This window comes from Aythya ferina, assembly GCF_964211825.1.
Source record: "Aythya ferina genome assembly, chromosome: 19".
Taxonomy (NCBI): domain Eukaryota; kingdom Metazoa; phylum Chordata; class Aves; order Anseriformes; family Anatidae; genus Aythya; species Aythya ferina.
In genome coordinates this window covers 3,755,537-3,769,833 of record NC_140309.1, presented here as the reverse complement: position 1 = coordinate 3,769,833, position 14,297 = coordinate 3,755,537, and the positions used below count along the sequence as shown (strand labels likewise).

The 14,297-nt window shown below is 46.1% G+C and overlaps 1 long non-coding RNA gene across 1 annotated transcript; it reads left to right on the top strand.

The window, feature by feature from the left end:
• Window positions 1-11,817: 11,817 nt before the first annotated feature.
• Window positions 11,818-12,324, top strand: LOC311421287. The gene is made up of 3 exons (XR_014684790.1): window positions 11,818-11,960; window positions 12,077-12,146; window positions 12,287-12,324. It is a non-coding gene; the product is annotated as an uncharacterized lncRNA (long non-coding RNA).
• The last annotated feature ends 1,973 nt before the right edge of the window (window positions 12,325-14,297 follow it).

Sequence of the window (14,297 nt, the reverse complement as noted above, 5' to 3'; positions counted from 1 at the left end):
AAATATTTCCACACAAGTACAGATGAGTACAAATGGTGCTGTTTTCGTGTCATACACTACCCTGCACAAAACCTTGAGGGAATGGCCCAAGGCATAGCTCTAATTGGTCCGTTCCTCTTCTGATATTGCTGACATTAAGACATTAAGGAGGAAAAAAGGTTTTTTTTCCCCTGAAATCGCACACCAGTAACCAACATTTTTTTATAAAGCATTTCTTTGATGCTTATCACTTCCCTAACACAAGTTAAGAATGGGAACCAAAGCTGTGGTTGACCTCTGCATACCCAAAGAGTGGGGAGAAACTGCTGCATGGGGTTTTATTTGTGAGCTTGCAGGTGACACAGGAAAAAAAACCAAACCCAACTTTTATAGCTAGGGATGGAGGCAAACAGCAAAAACCATAAATAAATCTGGCTGCAGAAGGGGTCCATTGACCACAGGGCCAGCATGAAGGGAGACAGAGATGGTGGGGCAGGAGAAGATGAGGGGAGTCTCTCTTGTGGACAAAACAAATCACACCTTCTTAAACAAGAAAAATCAAAATATTTTCCAACTTCTGCACAGGATTCAGTAGTCACAGGTGTCTGAGCAAGGGCGGAACTTTTGGGGAAAGAGAATGAGAGACTTCCCCTGTCCTTGGGGAATGCCAGGCCTGGCTGGGATTTGGTTTATTTGGCTGCTCCCTGTGACACAGCAGTTCATTTTGGTTCTCTACAGAACTGAACCCACAGGCAGGCACTCCACAAATGGTGCTGCTCCATCACTGGCAGCCCATCAGCATCACAGGTAACTTGCCAGCGTGCTCTGGCCAGAAGACCTGTGATGTCCCTGTGGCAAGAGAAACCCACGAGGTCTCCTGCTCTCTTGCTCACTTGAGGACAGAAAAACAACATTTCCCACTCCTTGGAGTCCTTTAATGTGCAAAGTCAATTCTCGTCTGTGTAATTTCAGCTCCCAAGACATCCACACCACTAGTTTATGTTATTTTAATTGTATTATATTACTAACCGTAAGTAATAAACCACAAATAATGTGTTTTTTAACTGCTTTTTAGCAGTAGCAGCTAATTATTGATCTATTTTGCTAAATGACAGCATAGGTGGTGTGTGCTGACAGCAGGAACGAGGCAACCCTGTGGCCCCAAGCGCAGTGGCTGTTCCTCTTCTGCACTGGGGTCATCTTTTTAAGGCCTGATCAGGGGAATCCTACAGAGCTGGTTCAGCCTCCAGGGCTCAAGGTTTGGTGGGAGCAGAGGCATCCTGCTGCGGAGGGGCCTCCTGCTCATATCCCATCTGCCTGCCACCAGTGCTGGCACTACGGGACGAAGCACCGAACAACAAGCTTGTGTTTCAGAAAGCCAGTGGTGACCAGCTGCAGATCTGGCCATAAGGGCTTCAAGCAATTCAGCTCTACAGAGCAGCTGTATATTCACTGAAAGTCCCTTGTAAAGAAACACAACAGAATAAAAATGGCTGTGGGAGGAGGTGGGCTGAAGCAGGGCAGCTCACTCCAGGCCAAGGGCAGAGGGGGGGTGCTGGAGGGGAGCAGGTCTAAGCCGCAGCACCCAGGGCAGCAAAGACCCAAAGCAGAAGGGCCCTGGGCAGCCTGCTCCATCTGGGCCTGCTGGAGCAGGGCCTGGAGCAGGGACCTCCAGAGGTGCCTCCCAACCTCAGCCAGGCCATGACTGCGGTTCTGTGACCCCACACGACGCCCGTCCTTCATGCTGAGATAACCAGGCCCTGCTGTTGCCCATTCATCCTTTTCCTCTCCTTGTCCTCTTTGCATCTGTCTTTTCCCCAGGGTTTTATATTTGTGTGCCAGCTTCCTGATACCTGCCACCTCCATATCCATGTGCTCCTGCTCTTCCTGCTGCTTTCCCTGCTCCCTGTCGCCCTTTCCCTGGTAACATTTGCTGCTTTAGTTGTTTACTTTGGGCTTAATACGTACCATGAAAAGACCATGCAACCTGCCCGGCCCTCTGAGCAGTCACAGGAATAAGCTGTTGCTAATATCATGTCATATCAAATATGAGATTACCCTTCTCCCCCATTAGGCACACTTCTCACCCGTGGATAGCAGCAACACAGGCACACGTGGCAAGACCTTCATCCAAAGTCTGCATCAGGAACTGGCTTTGAATGGGGAGAGCCAACTTCCCTCCAAGGCTGGTATTTTGGCCTTAAATCACGACTGTTGAATGGCCGGATTTGGCTTCGTGCTCTGCTGGGTTGGTGACACCTGTCTCCCAGTTTCATGTGCTATTGCCTGCAGCCGGTTACACCTCCTGGCTGTCACAGGGGGCTGCTACTTATGGGTGCTTTCCCCAGCAGGTGTGACATCCCTCTAATGTTCCAGTGACTCCTGAGGTGTCACAATGGACACTCCTGGGTGGGTCTGTGATGCTGAATATCTTTGCAGCCCGGTTTGTGTATCAGTGATGGTCCCTCGACTGTCCGCACTCTGTGTGCACGTGCCTGTGCCTTGGCTCAGCGCTGGGGACACAGCTCTGACACAAAGCCAGGGGCGATGCCGAGGAGGATTTGCCATGGGGAGCAGCCCAGTCTCTCGCATGCTGCTGAGCCCTCCCACACAAGGACAACAGACATATCCAGCGTCACACCAGGTCAAGACTGCCCTTGCCTTAGGCAGTGGAAAAAAAATCAGAGAAGTATGTTTTAAGGCCTCAGAGACACCCCACTGGGCTGGGGGAAGATCTGCTGGTAACTCCCAGGACAGCTGGCTTTGCACCAAGCAGGTGGCAGCCATTCCCATCCTTTGACCAGAGAATCAGGAACTGCTCCCAGGGGTAGGTGGATGTAGCCCTCAGGTGCCAGTTTGCTGGCAAAAGGCCTCAAAGATCTCATTTCCAGGGCTTTCACCTCCTGCCAGGCTTTGTCACTGATGAAGTAACACTGTCACAGGAGGAGGTGTTTTTTCACACCTGTGTTGTTGAGCTGCAACAGGCTGCTGTGGAATGTTATGCAGGATGTCCCAAAGAGGAAAGATACATCCAGTAGTCCATTAGCTGCTGCAGAACATGTCTGGCCAAAAAATGCCATACACCGTGCAGCAATACCGGGGTGTACAAGAAGAGCCTGTGCTGCACCTTCCCCTCGCTCTGCTCTCAGCACCTCCCATCAGACAGGGTCCTGAGCAAGGAAGTCAGTTAGCACAGCCCTGTGGGGCAGTTCTTGCACTGACCAGTTCCTTTGGCGTGCACCGTGATGGATTTAGGGCTTTGTTTTACAAATGGACAAAAATTGCCAATGGCATGCAGTATGCTCACAGCATCAGAGGTCAGTGGAAACGGCTCTGCCTGTGCTTTCTGCTTGGACAGGAAAGCTTTTCTTTCTTTCTTGAATGGGCAAAAATCAGAACTTCCATCATCTGTGAATTATAAGAAGAAAATGTATGTAATGATGGTGGCCTGAAGCCATGCCCCTCTAGCGTGTGGTCTCAGACAGCTCCACCAGCCAGCCCAAGCTGTTACAGCCTTGGCACTGCCTGGCTGACCAGCTTCCAGATGCAGGCATGGTGTCCAGGAGGAGCTGCTCAGGACAGGGCATCCTTCTCTCCGAGTCATTTTTCTGGCCACTGGCTCAGTGCTGGGCCAGAGGGTCACTGTGATAGCGGTGATTGAACTGATCCCATCTGACAGGGATGTTCTCTTTAATTGCTGGGTGCGGCTTGTGCAGCAGATTTGTCAGCCTCATGGCCAGCCTCCAGCTGAGTACATTATCCTGCTTACCTTGAAAAAGGAAAATAATCCCGTGGATTTGCTCTTGCCTTCCTGGTGATTAGTGGGTGTTAGGCTGTGGGCTGGCCAAGGAGTTTCTGGTGCATTTGGAGAAGAAGGGGGATGGATATTTTAACTTCTGACTGACAGCTCCTGCCATAGCATCTCTCATTTGAGAAGTGCAGTGGTCTTTGCTGTGGGTCACACAACCAGGGCTTTGCTCCTCAGCGGGCAGCAGTCAGGGGCTGCATCCTCAGAGCCATGCTGGGGGGGGGGGGGGGGGGGGTGCAAGCCCTGTGCTGAGCCGCAGGGATGCTGTGTCTTCAGCAGGTAGCAGATGCTTGGCTGCATCTTGGGAAAGAAGGGTTAAAATGTGGGAGTCGGGAAGGGAAAGGTCAAATATGTAAAGGCACTTTCATGTACTTAGGAGAAAAGTGGTAACGGGAGAGCTGTTAAATTTTTTTATAGCTGGCACCTAACAACTCTGGTGTTAAGAATCATGAAACTGTTTAATAGCAAGTGGAGGTGTACATTAGTTAATTAGAGGCATGCTAACAGTGAAGCCAATTGAGAGATATTATTTTAGTATTTTTTCCAGAGGGCATATCAAGTCTATTCAGGAATTAATAAACAGATTGTAAAGTCTAAGCAAGCATATTAGGGAAGTGTGTGTGTATATACTGGGTGGATGTACTGGGGCTATGCACACTTGTTTGTTTGTTACCACTACATTTGAAATATGTTACTTGTTTTCCATATAGACCTCAGCGGAAGAATTATAGCATATTGGGTTTTTCCAAAGACTCTAATTAAGATCGTTGGAGTTGATGTGTGTTTACTGAAAATATACAGTGTAAATAAGACCTAAAACACCAGCATTCAAAAATTAACCCGTGAATGCAAAGGCATTTGAAGCGAAATAGCCAGACTCTTCAAGCCAGGCTGGGATGCACATTAGGAGAGATGAAATCACGGTATTCACTCCATTTATTTGAACTCCCGAGTTAAGTTCTTATTGAAAAAGCATTTTAAGAACTATTAAAAGCTGTCCACAGTTAAATATACATCTTTGGCCTCCCTCTCGCATCTCTTAGCTGCTGTTAAAGGTAGTTACATTGTGAGTAAGTGTATTCTGTGCCATACAAAATGCCAGCGTGGTCAGCAGCAGAACAGACGGCGGCTGTTAGGGAAGACAGGGAGCAGCCCATTTGTAAAGTGAAGTTTCCCCATAGCTGGAGCTGGTGATAAGCAGAGGATTTGCTTTGGCAGCATGCGAAGAGAGGGAACCATTTAAGCCTGAGTAAGGCTTCATGCCATTAAGCCTAAAACCCACTCGGGCACCTACCTTAACTCACGGTTGCCACTTGGTTTTCCCCAGGAAGACAAGCTGTCCAGCTTCATCTCGTAGTGAGCTCTGCATTACAAAGCTGCGTGGTGCTTCATGCCTCATTAGCAGGCAGGGAGCTTCCAGGCTGCATGTCTCCAGCTCTCCCGACTTCCTTCCTTGACTCCAATTTCCTATTTTACATTTTAATAACAACAGTGAAGACGAATTATGGCCAAAAAAGTCTGCCTTTAGTGAGCACGTTGGTGCACAGGGCTCCCCCAGCAGACCCGGGTGTGGACACCTGACAGTCCTGTCCCCAGAGCTCTTACCCAGCCTGGAGACCTCGCTGCTGTCACAAAGCCACCACTCCCCACACCATTGTCCCACCCAGGCTGGAGGGGAGGCAGGACAGATTCCAGCAGCAGAGGAGACACAAGGGAGACAGCAGCCAGAGTCCCTCCTGCGTGGCTGGGGGCAGCCTCACAACCAGCAAGTAATGAAGATAATGATGAATGAAGGATGCAAAACTGAAAATACTTCTTCCCGTGCTTCTATCGATCTTCCAGCAAAAGGCCTTGCTCTTGACATTTCAAACAGAGAGATTGTTTTAATGTAGTGGCCCTCGCTGAGCTGAAAGTAAGCAATTTAGCTCTCAGAGATTCACAAAGACCCTTTTTGCAATCTTAGCCCAAAGGATTTCAGTAGATACCTGCTTGATAAACGCTGCCAGAGGAGAGCTGCTCAGAGGCACCGTGAGCCATGAGCATCAGGGCAAAGCTTGCTCTTCACCCCACAGGAAGAGCATCCAGGAAGACAGGGAGATGACCTCCAACCACAAGCACAAACACCCTTACTCCACAACCACAGCCTTGCAGGAGAGTTTTGGAGGGACAAGCCCTGAGGCTCAGCCTGAGCACGGGGTGGGCACGGGGCTGAGTGCTGTGGTCCCTGGTGCTGGTGGACGTTGCCTCCTGGCGATCGGCTTGGTGAGAGGTACAGAGGAGCCAGGGGTTTGGTTACAACACAGCAGGATTATCTTAATAACTGCAATTTTTCTCTTAGAACAGAAGTATTTTATTACTTTCAACCTAGAACCTGGAATTAATTATGCATGTGTGGTCTGATTAACCATTAATTTACCTCTATTAACTGCTGACACTTATTTACGCATTTACTTATATCACTCACACAGCTGTGTTTCCAGACCCAAGAAGTTTGTCAAGAGACTGTGAATTGGAGCAATATAAGAACCTAACCATCACCTGTCTCAGAAATGGCCTCAGGAAGCCCTGCAAAAGAACACACCACATAAATGAAAATTGTTTTTATGCACAGTAACTGGACTCAAACTTATTAGAAAAAATCCAGTTGATTCCAGAAGCTCAGATCTTCCCTCCATTTCCCACTGCAGGAGCAATCAGGGGAAAACAGCATTTGATTTCCAAAGGCGGTGGGGCCACAGTACACAGGTTGTGAAGCGGGAGAGCTTTCATGTGAAATTTTGGGATTTCTGTTCTGTCACAGGTCCAGTGAGGCCATCGTAATGCTCCCGTATGGCCAGAGATCAGGTGAAGTGCAGCCTCCTCCGCAGGTCTGTGCCTTAAAACTGCTTACACCTCAGCTGTTCACAGAACAGAGCTGGCATCCACCTGCCTGTAAATTTTGTCTGACAGCTGGCTTAGCAACATACGGTGCAATATTAAAACGTGCTCCTTCATTTGAGCATAGCTTTAGGTATCTCTGAGTGTCACTTGGTTGCTTGCTACTGTTGTTATATGCAGTGGAGTATGTGAAAAAAGAAACTGGCCCTTGATGTTAATGCCAAAGCTGTGATATTAACGCTGGTCCGCTCTGCCATTCCAGTTTTATGCTGGTGCAGCTCAGCTAAATTAAACTGAATTGCTCCACTGGATTTTCATCGACTTAAATCAATTATACTAGCATGGAAGAGGTATAAAGGAGTGAAAATCAAGGCCACTTAAAGAAAAAGCACAGTAGATATTTCTTCAGTACATGAACTGTTCATAATCCAATGGATATCTTTTATCCTGTGTATTGATCTTCTTCTCATGAGAATTAACTTGGAGTTAATTTCTGAATTGCCTGACCTCAAGCAGTTAAGCTATTGCAATATAAAAAGTCATAATTCACTTAATAAACCAATAGCTGTCACAATATTTGGCTTCTGTACTAGCACGTCACACTTCCTTACACGACTGGGATCGCAGTGCACAGAGAGCAAAACCTTGGCGGAGCCTCTGCCCTGTGGCTCAGGGTGCAGCACAAGTGCACAGCACCAAAACACAGGAGTCTCACATGCACTATTGTCTTGTAACAAGTTCCCAAACCAGTCCAGTTTCATCGGGAATTTGGGGCAGATAAAGAAGATGTCCACCCGTAAGAAGAATCAATAAAGGAAAGGGGTGGTTGCTGGAAATGTAAAGAGAGAAGCATGACTTTTCCAGCTGCCAGTGCTGATATTAGTGCGTCTAGCAGCAGCTTGTACACAGCATCCCTTTACAATGGTAGTGGGGAAGCTGGAATGTTGTTCTATCAGACTATCAAGTTGTTGTGTTGGATTACATATAATGCTATCACAAATGACAGAATGCTTGCCTCCCATCAAAAATTTAAAGAGCAATAGACCTCTTTTCAGCTGTCATTGCTGATAACATTTTATGCATGAGTTTATTCAAGCTCAAATAGAGATGCAGCCTGTCAATAAAGAAGCCCTGGTGGATTAGGCATCGAGTATATTAAAGCTAACGCTACTAATATGGCTATGCAGAATAATCTGACATTTTAAAACTGCAACAAAATGAACCCTCCAAGTTCTCGCTGATCGTCTCACCAAGGCGTGTTTGCTGCTGGGTTTTATGGAGTGGAAAGCAGAGTATGGCAGTATGTAATGAGAGCACGAGGAATGAAACAAGCTGAAAACCGCAGGAAGGTCAGTGCGGGCTCACCCCCCAGGAAACAGAGTGGATACTGCCCGTCTTCTTGCGCTTAGCTTGTCTGCTCTGCTCCTTTCTTCCAGGGAAGTGGTAGGGCAACAAATAATGGCCTTAAATTGCCACAAAGGTGACCCAGATTACACATTAGGGAAAGTGCTCTGAGGGCACGAAGAGTTCAGCACCAGAGGAGATTGCTGGGGAGGGTGTAAACCATCATCACAGATCTTTAACAACAGGTTAGGAAAACATCTGCCAGCAACAAGAAGGGGTAGCTGATTTTGCTTTGGAGACCCAACACTATTTTCTGCCATTCACTTTCTAGCTCTCAATAATGGCTATTGCTTTCTTCTTCCAGCAGAAAGTGTATAGCAGTGCTTGTGTGTTGGTAAACTGCCTGGGCTAAAAATAGTTTATTGAAAACTATAATAACCTGTGGTGTTACAACAGATGGTCTGGTTACACGTTCCTTTATCCCTTCCTATGCCCATAAGAGGTGTCAGTGGCTCTTGGTGTGCTTTTGAGAGATGCAAAGTCAGGAGAAAATCTTTCCCAGATCTGAGCATCCAAAACCTGGGGTCTTGCTCTGTAACAGGCCAGTGGCCCCTTCACACTGCTCTTGGTGATAAAGCACAAGCCTCCACAGTTTAGATAGTTTTATATAGTTAATTAGCTTTAAAAAAAAAAAAAATCTGCACACACTGCCTTCCAATGGGAGAGAAGCAGAGGACGTGCTGCTGTGAAAGGCTTGAGCCTGGCTGCGTGGGGAGTGCTGGGTTCAGTGCCACACAGAGTGCATGCACGTAGCTGTGGGGGTATCTGCAGCATCACCAAAAGGATCGGACTCCGGGAGAACACCAAATCCAGACGAGTGACTGATCACCACAAGCAGGGAACCCCAAAGCTGTGCATCCCTGCAGCAGAGGGGGAGAAGTGCTTGACCATATTAACATAATGCTTACAAAGATTAAAGGCAGCTCAAGGACAGTAATTGAAAGAAAAACTGGATTCCCCTGCTATGTTGCACATGAGCAAAAGATAAGGACTCCCCAAAAGGGCTAAAAACCTTCCTTAAAGGTACCTAAGAGTCGTCAGGATATAGAGTCTTCATTGCACCTTTAGAAATGAGCACAAACATTTCTGTGTGGTTATGTCCTGTATAACCGCAGTGCTCACAGACCTGGCTGCATGGCGGAGGGCTGCACGCCTGGTACTGCTGCTGCCTCCAGACAAACCTTCCTCACCACACCAGCTGCCTTGAACCTTGGGAGTTACAAGTGTGAAGGATAAGTCCCCAGTATGCTCGGATGACATTATGCTGAAAAAAATATCTATGTGTATTCAATAATAGCTATTGCTATAGTGGAACAAAGTGTTTGGTTTCTGTAACCATCCTCTCTGTGTATTTCTTTGGTTATTCTGAGTCTGTATTCTAGGGAAAAAAATACTTTGAAAAATAATGACAGTGTCTCTCAGAAAATAATGAGTTCCTTCCAGTTAGCTGTTGAATTGTTTACTGCCATAGCTGAATAATAACAACACATCAAAGACGACTGCTGTAATTAAAAGATTTGTGAACATAGGTTAACAAATTAGTGCATCATAATGTGTAATTGTCTAATTAGGACAAAAATGCTAGTTCCACCTAAAAGACTGACAAGAAGAGATTATGAGAGAGAAAATAAAACAGACAACAGCATCGATACTGCTGAACATTGGCAAAGATGTTATCTGCAACTTTGTATTTTATCAATAAGTCCCCAGGGGTACCAGCATTTTTGTGGATTAATTTACAGACAAATTAATTCTGCTGGATGAATCCCAGGAGCAGGTTGAGAAGTCCCCTGAAAAGAGATCTAAATTTGTCAAGGAATGTTTTAAAGCACTTCTCACCACGGTAGTGTTGAGAAGAGCTGAGAGCAGCAGATGCTGTTGCTGAGCACACCGTGAGAGCTCAAGAACCAGGTGCAGTGAAAGGAAAGGTGTGACAATCCCAGTTTGATTGGTGGGGCATGGAGGCAGAATGGGAGAAATCCTGATGTTAGGTCAAAGCTAAAGGCAAATGTCCTGTGTGTAATGGGGTGAGAATTTCATTTGGAGAGATGAAGGCCAGCATTTTCCTGCGCTGAGGGACATATGGCAGAAGGAGTTTGGCTCCAATTCAGGTTCCAGATGAAACTCCCATGGTTTCAAGAGGCTTCAGCACATAGATGCTGAGCTCTCCAGCCAGCTCAGCCCTCACATCAGCATGGGCAGGGCTGGCTGCTGAGCTCTCCTAAGGAGCTAACCTCTGGGAACCAGCCATCCAGGCAAAACAAACAAACCCTGGGTCTCCCTGTACACTTTGGTGATGGTGGCAGAGCACAGGGCAAAGCCAGATGCTGAGTGCTCCTATCCAGTGGCTTCAGATAACAAAGGAAAAGGACCAGTGCACAATCCCTGGTGCACAGGCAAGGGCTTGACAGCCTGGAGTACACCCAGGGGAGGATCCGATGGATCCAGACATAGGATGGCACCACCACAGGGCTCCTCAGATGAGCCAGGGCCATGCAGGAATGCAAATCACGGAGCATGCAGAGAAATGTGTGCTGCCATCTGAGAGCAAACGCTGCCCAGCGACTTGAGGAAGTGTATGAGAGGGCAAAAAACCTGGAGCAGTGTCTGCCCCATGTGGACTTCAGGTGCAACTTGAGTCACAGTGGAGAGAAAAGAGAAGGTTCTGGAAAGGGGGTAGAAAAGCAACAGCCATGGATCTTGTTTGTCCAGTGATGACACTGCAAGCCTCCGCTCTATCTTCAGGAAAGAACAGGCAGACAACTCTGGCAGGAGTTAATGGGAGGGTTTGAGAGCACCGTTTCCAGCATTACCCCTCCTCTACCTAATGCACCTGATGAGCTTCTCCAGCTCGTCACCGTGGCTGGCTGCCTCCTGTTTCTCTGGTAGCTGCCAGTGAGAGCAAGACCATACAACACCCTCTGAAGCTTTGCCTCAAATAGGGCTCTTCCTGCTGTCTTCTTGCTGAGACCTTCTCTGCTCCAGGCTTGGTTTTAAAGGAGGTGGGGTATCTCTCACCCTTGTGCAGGATGGGGTTAGAAAGCCTCACCTGTGAGCAGGAGGGTGCTGAGCATCAGGAGCTCTGCAGAGAGTCCTGCAGCTGCTCCTGGCATCTGTCAGAGCAGCAAAGCTCCTTTGTGCTCATTTTCAAGGTGTGTTTGTGTTGAAGCCAATGATGTTTAGCAAATAAACATATTAATAATCAAGGATTTAATAAGTGTTGTGTTTATGCCTCTTTGTATTTGTGTATATGTATGAGCTGTAATATGTTTTGTTATGCTCTGAGAAAACCAATTCTAGATTGTTGGTAAGGTATTTTCTGCAAAGCTATCTTAAATTGAAAAACACACCTTTCCGAGGAATGAACATTTTTGTGAGTTTTCCTCTTTCCACCAGTGACACCCCAGTGGGATAAGGAGTGTGGAACATGCAGATTTGTCAGAAGCCATACAGCTTTGTGTTGCCTCAATAGGGCTTTTTTGTTCCCTCTTGATTTGGGAAATAGTTGTTAATCACTGCTTAATTTTAATTTTAAATGGGGTATATTCATAGGACACGATTCCATAGGAAAGAAAAACATAGCAATTGAACTTTGAAACAGTTTTGTGCAACAATTGAAACCATAGCAATAAACACAAACACATGAGTGTTTACAAGATCAGAGCCTTAAAAAACTAATGAGCAATAAATAAATTAGAACTCTAATTATCTGCCTAAATTCAGATCTGGTGGAGGAAGAAACCCATTGACTCATGGGATTTTTCTTCTGGTTAGCCTTGTGCATGGAGCTCAGCATCTGCTAAAGCCCATCTCAGTTGCCAAATTAATTGCTGCTGCTGCTCCTCTGAACCTAGCACCCTTCAGGTGCAGCCCCTGTCTGCAGAGAGTGTGGGTAGGTGCTGGGGTTGCAGGCACCGTGTGTGCCCAGCTGAGCGCTCTGCGGTGTTTGCAAATGCTCCTGTCTTAATCTGGTGGAATAATGTTTGTTTATGTCCTCCCTGATGTGAGGAGTTAATTCCTTTGTGAGCTGCTTCTGGTGTGCCGGTAAACAAGGAAACTTGCAAAGTAAATTCACAAGGCAAGGAAGTTTGACTTTGGTTCTGGCTTTTTTATTATTATTATTATTATTTATTTATTTATTTATTTATTTTTTGGCCATATGCTACCTATTAAAGGTGATTTATCTTTTTTTTTTTTTTTTTTTTTTTTTTTCCCCAGCTTTTATAACATTTCAAGGAAACTCCTCAGTGAAGCAGAGGAGATACAAATCAAATTCCTGTAAACTTAGTGACTGCTTAGACAAAAACCCACAACTGGTAGTATATGATTCATCAAGTCTTTGTAAGCATACACACATCCCAAAGAAAGAGTTCTACTTAGCAAAAATCCTTTAATAAATTAGAGAAGCTGAAGACACATAAACAACACAAAGCCCTTCAGTTTGTATCATACTGTGGTTTAGATAACCTTTACTATAATACACTATAAATCAGAGGATCCCACAATCCTTGTGTGTCTTTGCAAATACCAGAGCAGACTTTTGATGCTATGGGCCAAGGCTAACCAGACATGATGAAGACACTGAGGTGCTGCTGGTTTTGTGGAAATGAGGGAAACTAAAGGAGAGAGAGCCCCTGTTATAAGTCACCCCTTCCAGTTATTGGAAAATCCACCCAGGAAAGAAATGTGGGAAATCCTCTTTCATTAGTTGTGCTGCTCAAGCTTCTGGGTTTTCTATATAGGTCAAAGCTCCTCCTCTGATCTAGAAGTGGATTCCTAAATGTTTCTTTAGGCTGGAGCTGAGGGGCGGGGGGGAAGTGCTGTCTGACCAAGGCCCTTCATAATTTGGGGGAAAACTTGGCACAGAAATCTCTGCCTCGAATGTGTGACCTGATTTCCAGCGGGTTTGTGAGCCCATATGTTTTGATGGGTGCTTAGTACTTTCGGTGCCTTTCAATTTCTAAATATGGACTTGGGAGCCTAATTTTAACCACGTACTTTTGGAAAATGTTGGCAATAGTTTAAAGAGACTGTCTAGACCAGCACGCCTTGCTGCAGCAGATTGCTCCGAGTGATTTATATATTCCTGGTGCTCGCCGCCTCTGATGCCTTTTCAGTGTCTTACAGCTGTTGCATTTATGCAGCACTCTTTATCTTGACCTTAGCCCTCGGATTTCTCAGCTATTCTACTCTCTTAACATCTGGGCCTGAAAGGTCACTAATTTACCTTATGCTTCCCTGCTGTGGGTGCCATTGGGTTGAGTGGGTACATTTTGAAAAATAACACTCTGTTGGTGGGCTGCCTTTGCAGAGGTCTCTCTCCCCTCGGTATCATTGTGTTACCTTCTCCCACTGCAGCAGCTCAAAGTCATCAAACATCTGCCCTCAAGAGCATTGGAGTGTACTTGTTGGCTCCTTATGTGTTAAAGCAGCACACCAGGTATCCAGTGTGCTGGTATTAAATTGCTTTTGCAGCTTGCCTGGAGAATAGGGAAGGGAGCTTTATTTGTACTAACACCCTTTTAATGCATCTCAAAAGACCATAATAAACATCTCCTGGCCTGTAAAAGGAAAATATATATCTAGAGGTTGTGGTAAATTATGAAATACTGGCATACCTAATAAAAATTCTATCTCAATCGTTTAACATTTAGTGAAATGTTAGATGATGTGAAACCAGGCCTGGCGTCATTTCAAGACCAGGTCAGTAGTGTCACTTGGGGAAATTATGAGAACTTCCATTAACTTTGTATTGGCAGATCTCCCAATCTATTTCACTTCTATACATTTTTAGCACTACCGTGAGCAACACAAAGTGTCATTTCTCACATCTGAGAGCCAGACAATGTCATGGAGCCTCTCTGCATACAGGAGGCTACTTCAGAAATTAACAGGTCAGATCTCTCATTGATTTTAATAAAGAACTGTTTGTGGCAAAATTCTTGATTATAGAAACTGATGGCTGCTTTGGGCTTCCCGTCAAGGCCAGCACAGCAGGACAGAGCTTTAAAGCGTGGGAAAAGAGTGAGGGAGTATTAAATCAAACAGATCTTGAACATTGAGGACCAAATTCTGACTTGTTTTCAAGGGCGCTGAGGTGCTGGTTTCACCATACCAGCCCTGAACTGGGATTCATAGACAGAAGTAAGACCCAGTGCCCCGGGAGGGAGACACTCGCAGAACTCTGAAGCTATTATCTGAGCTATTCTCTTCTCCTATTTTCCTGTAA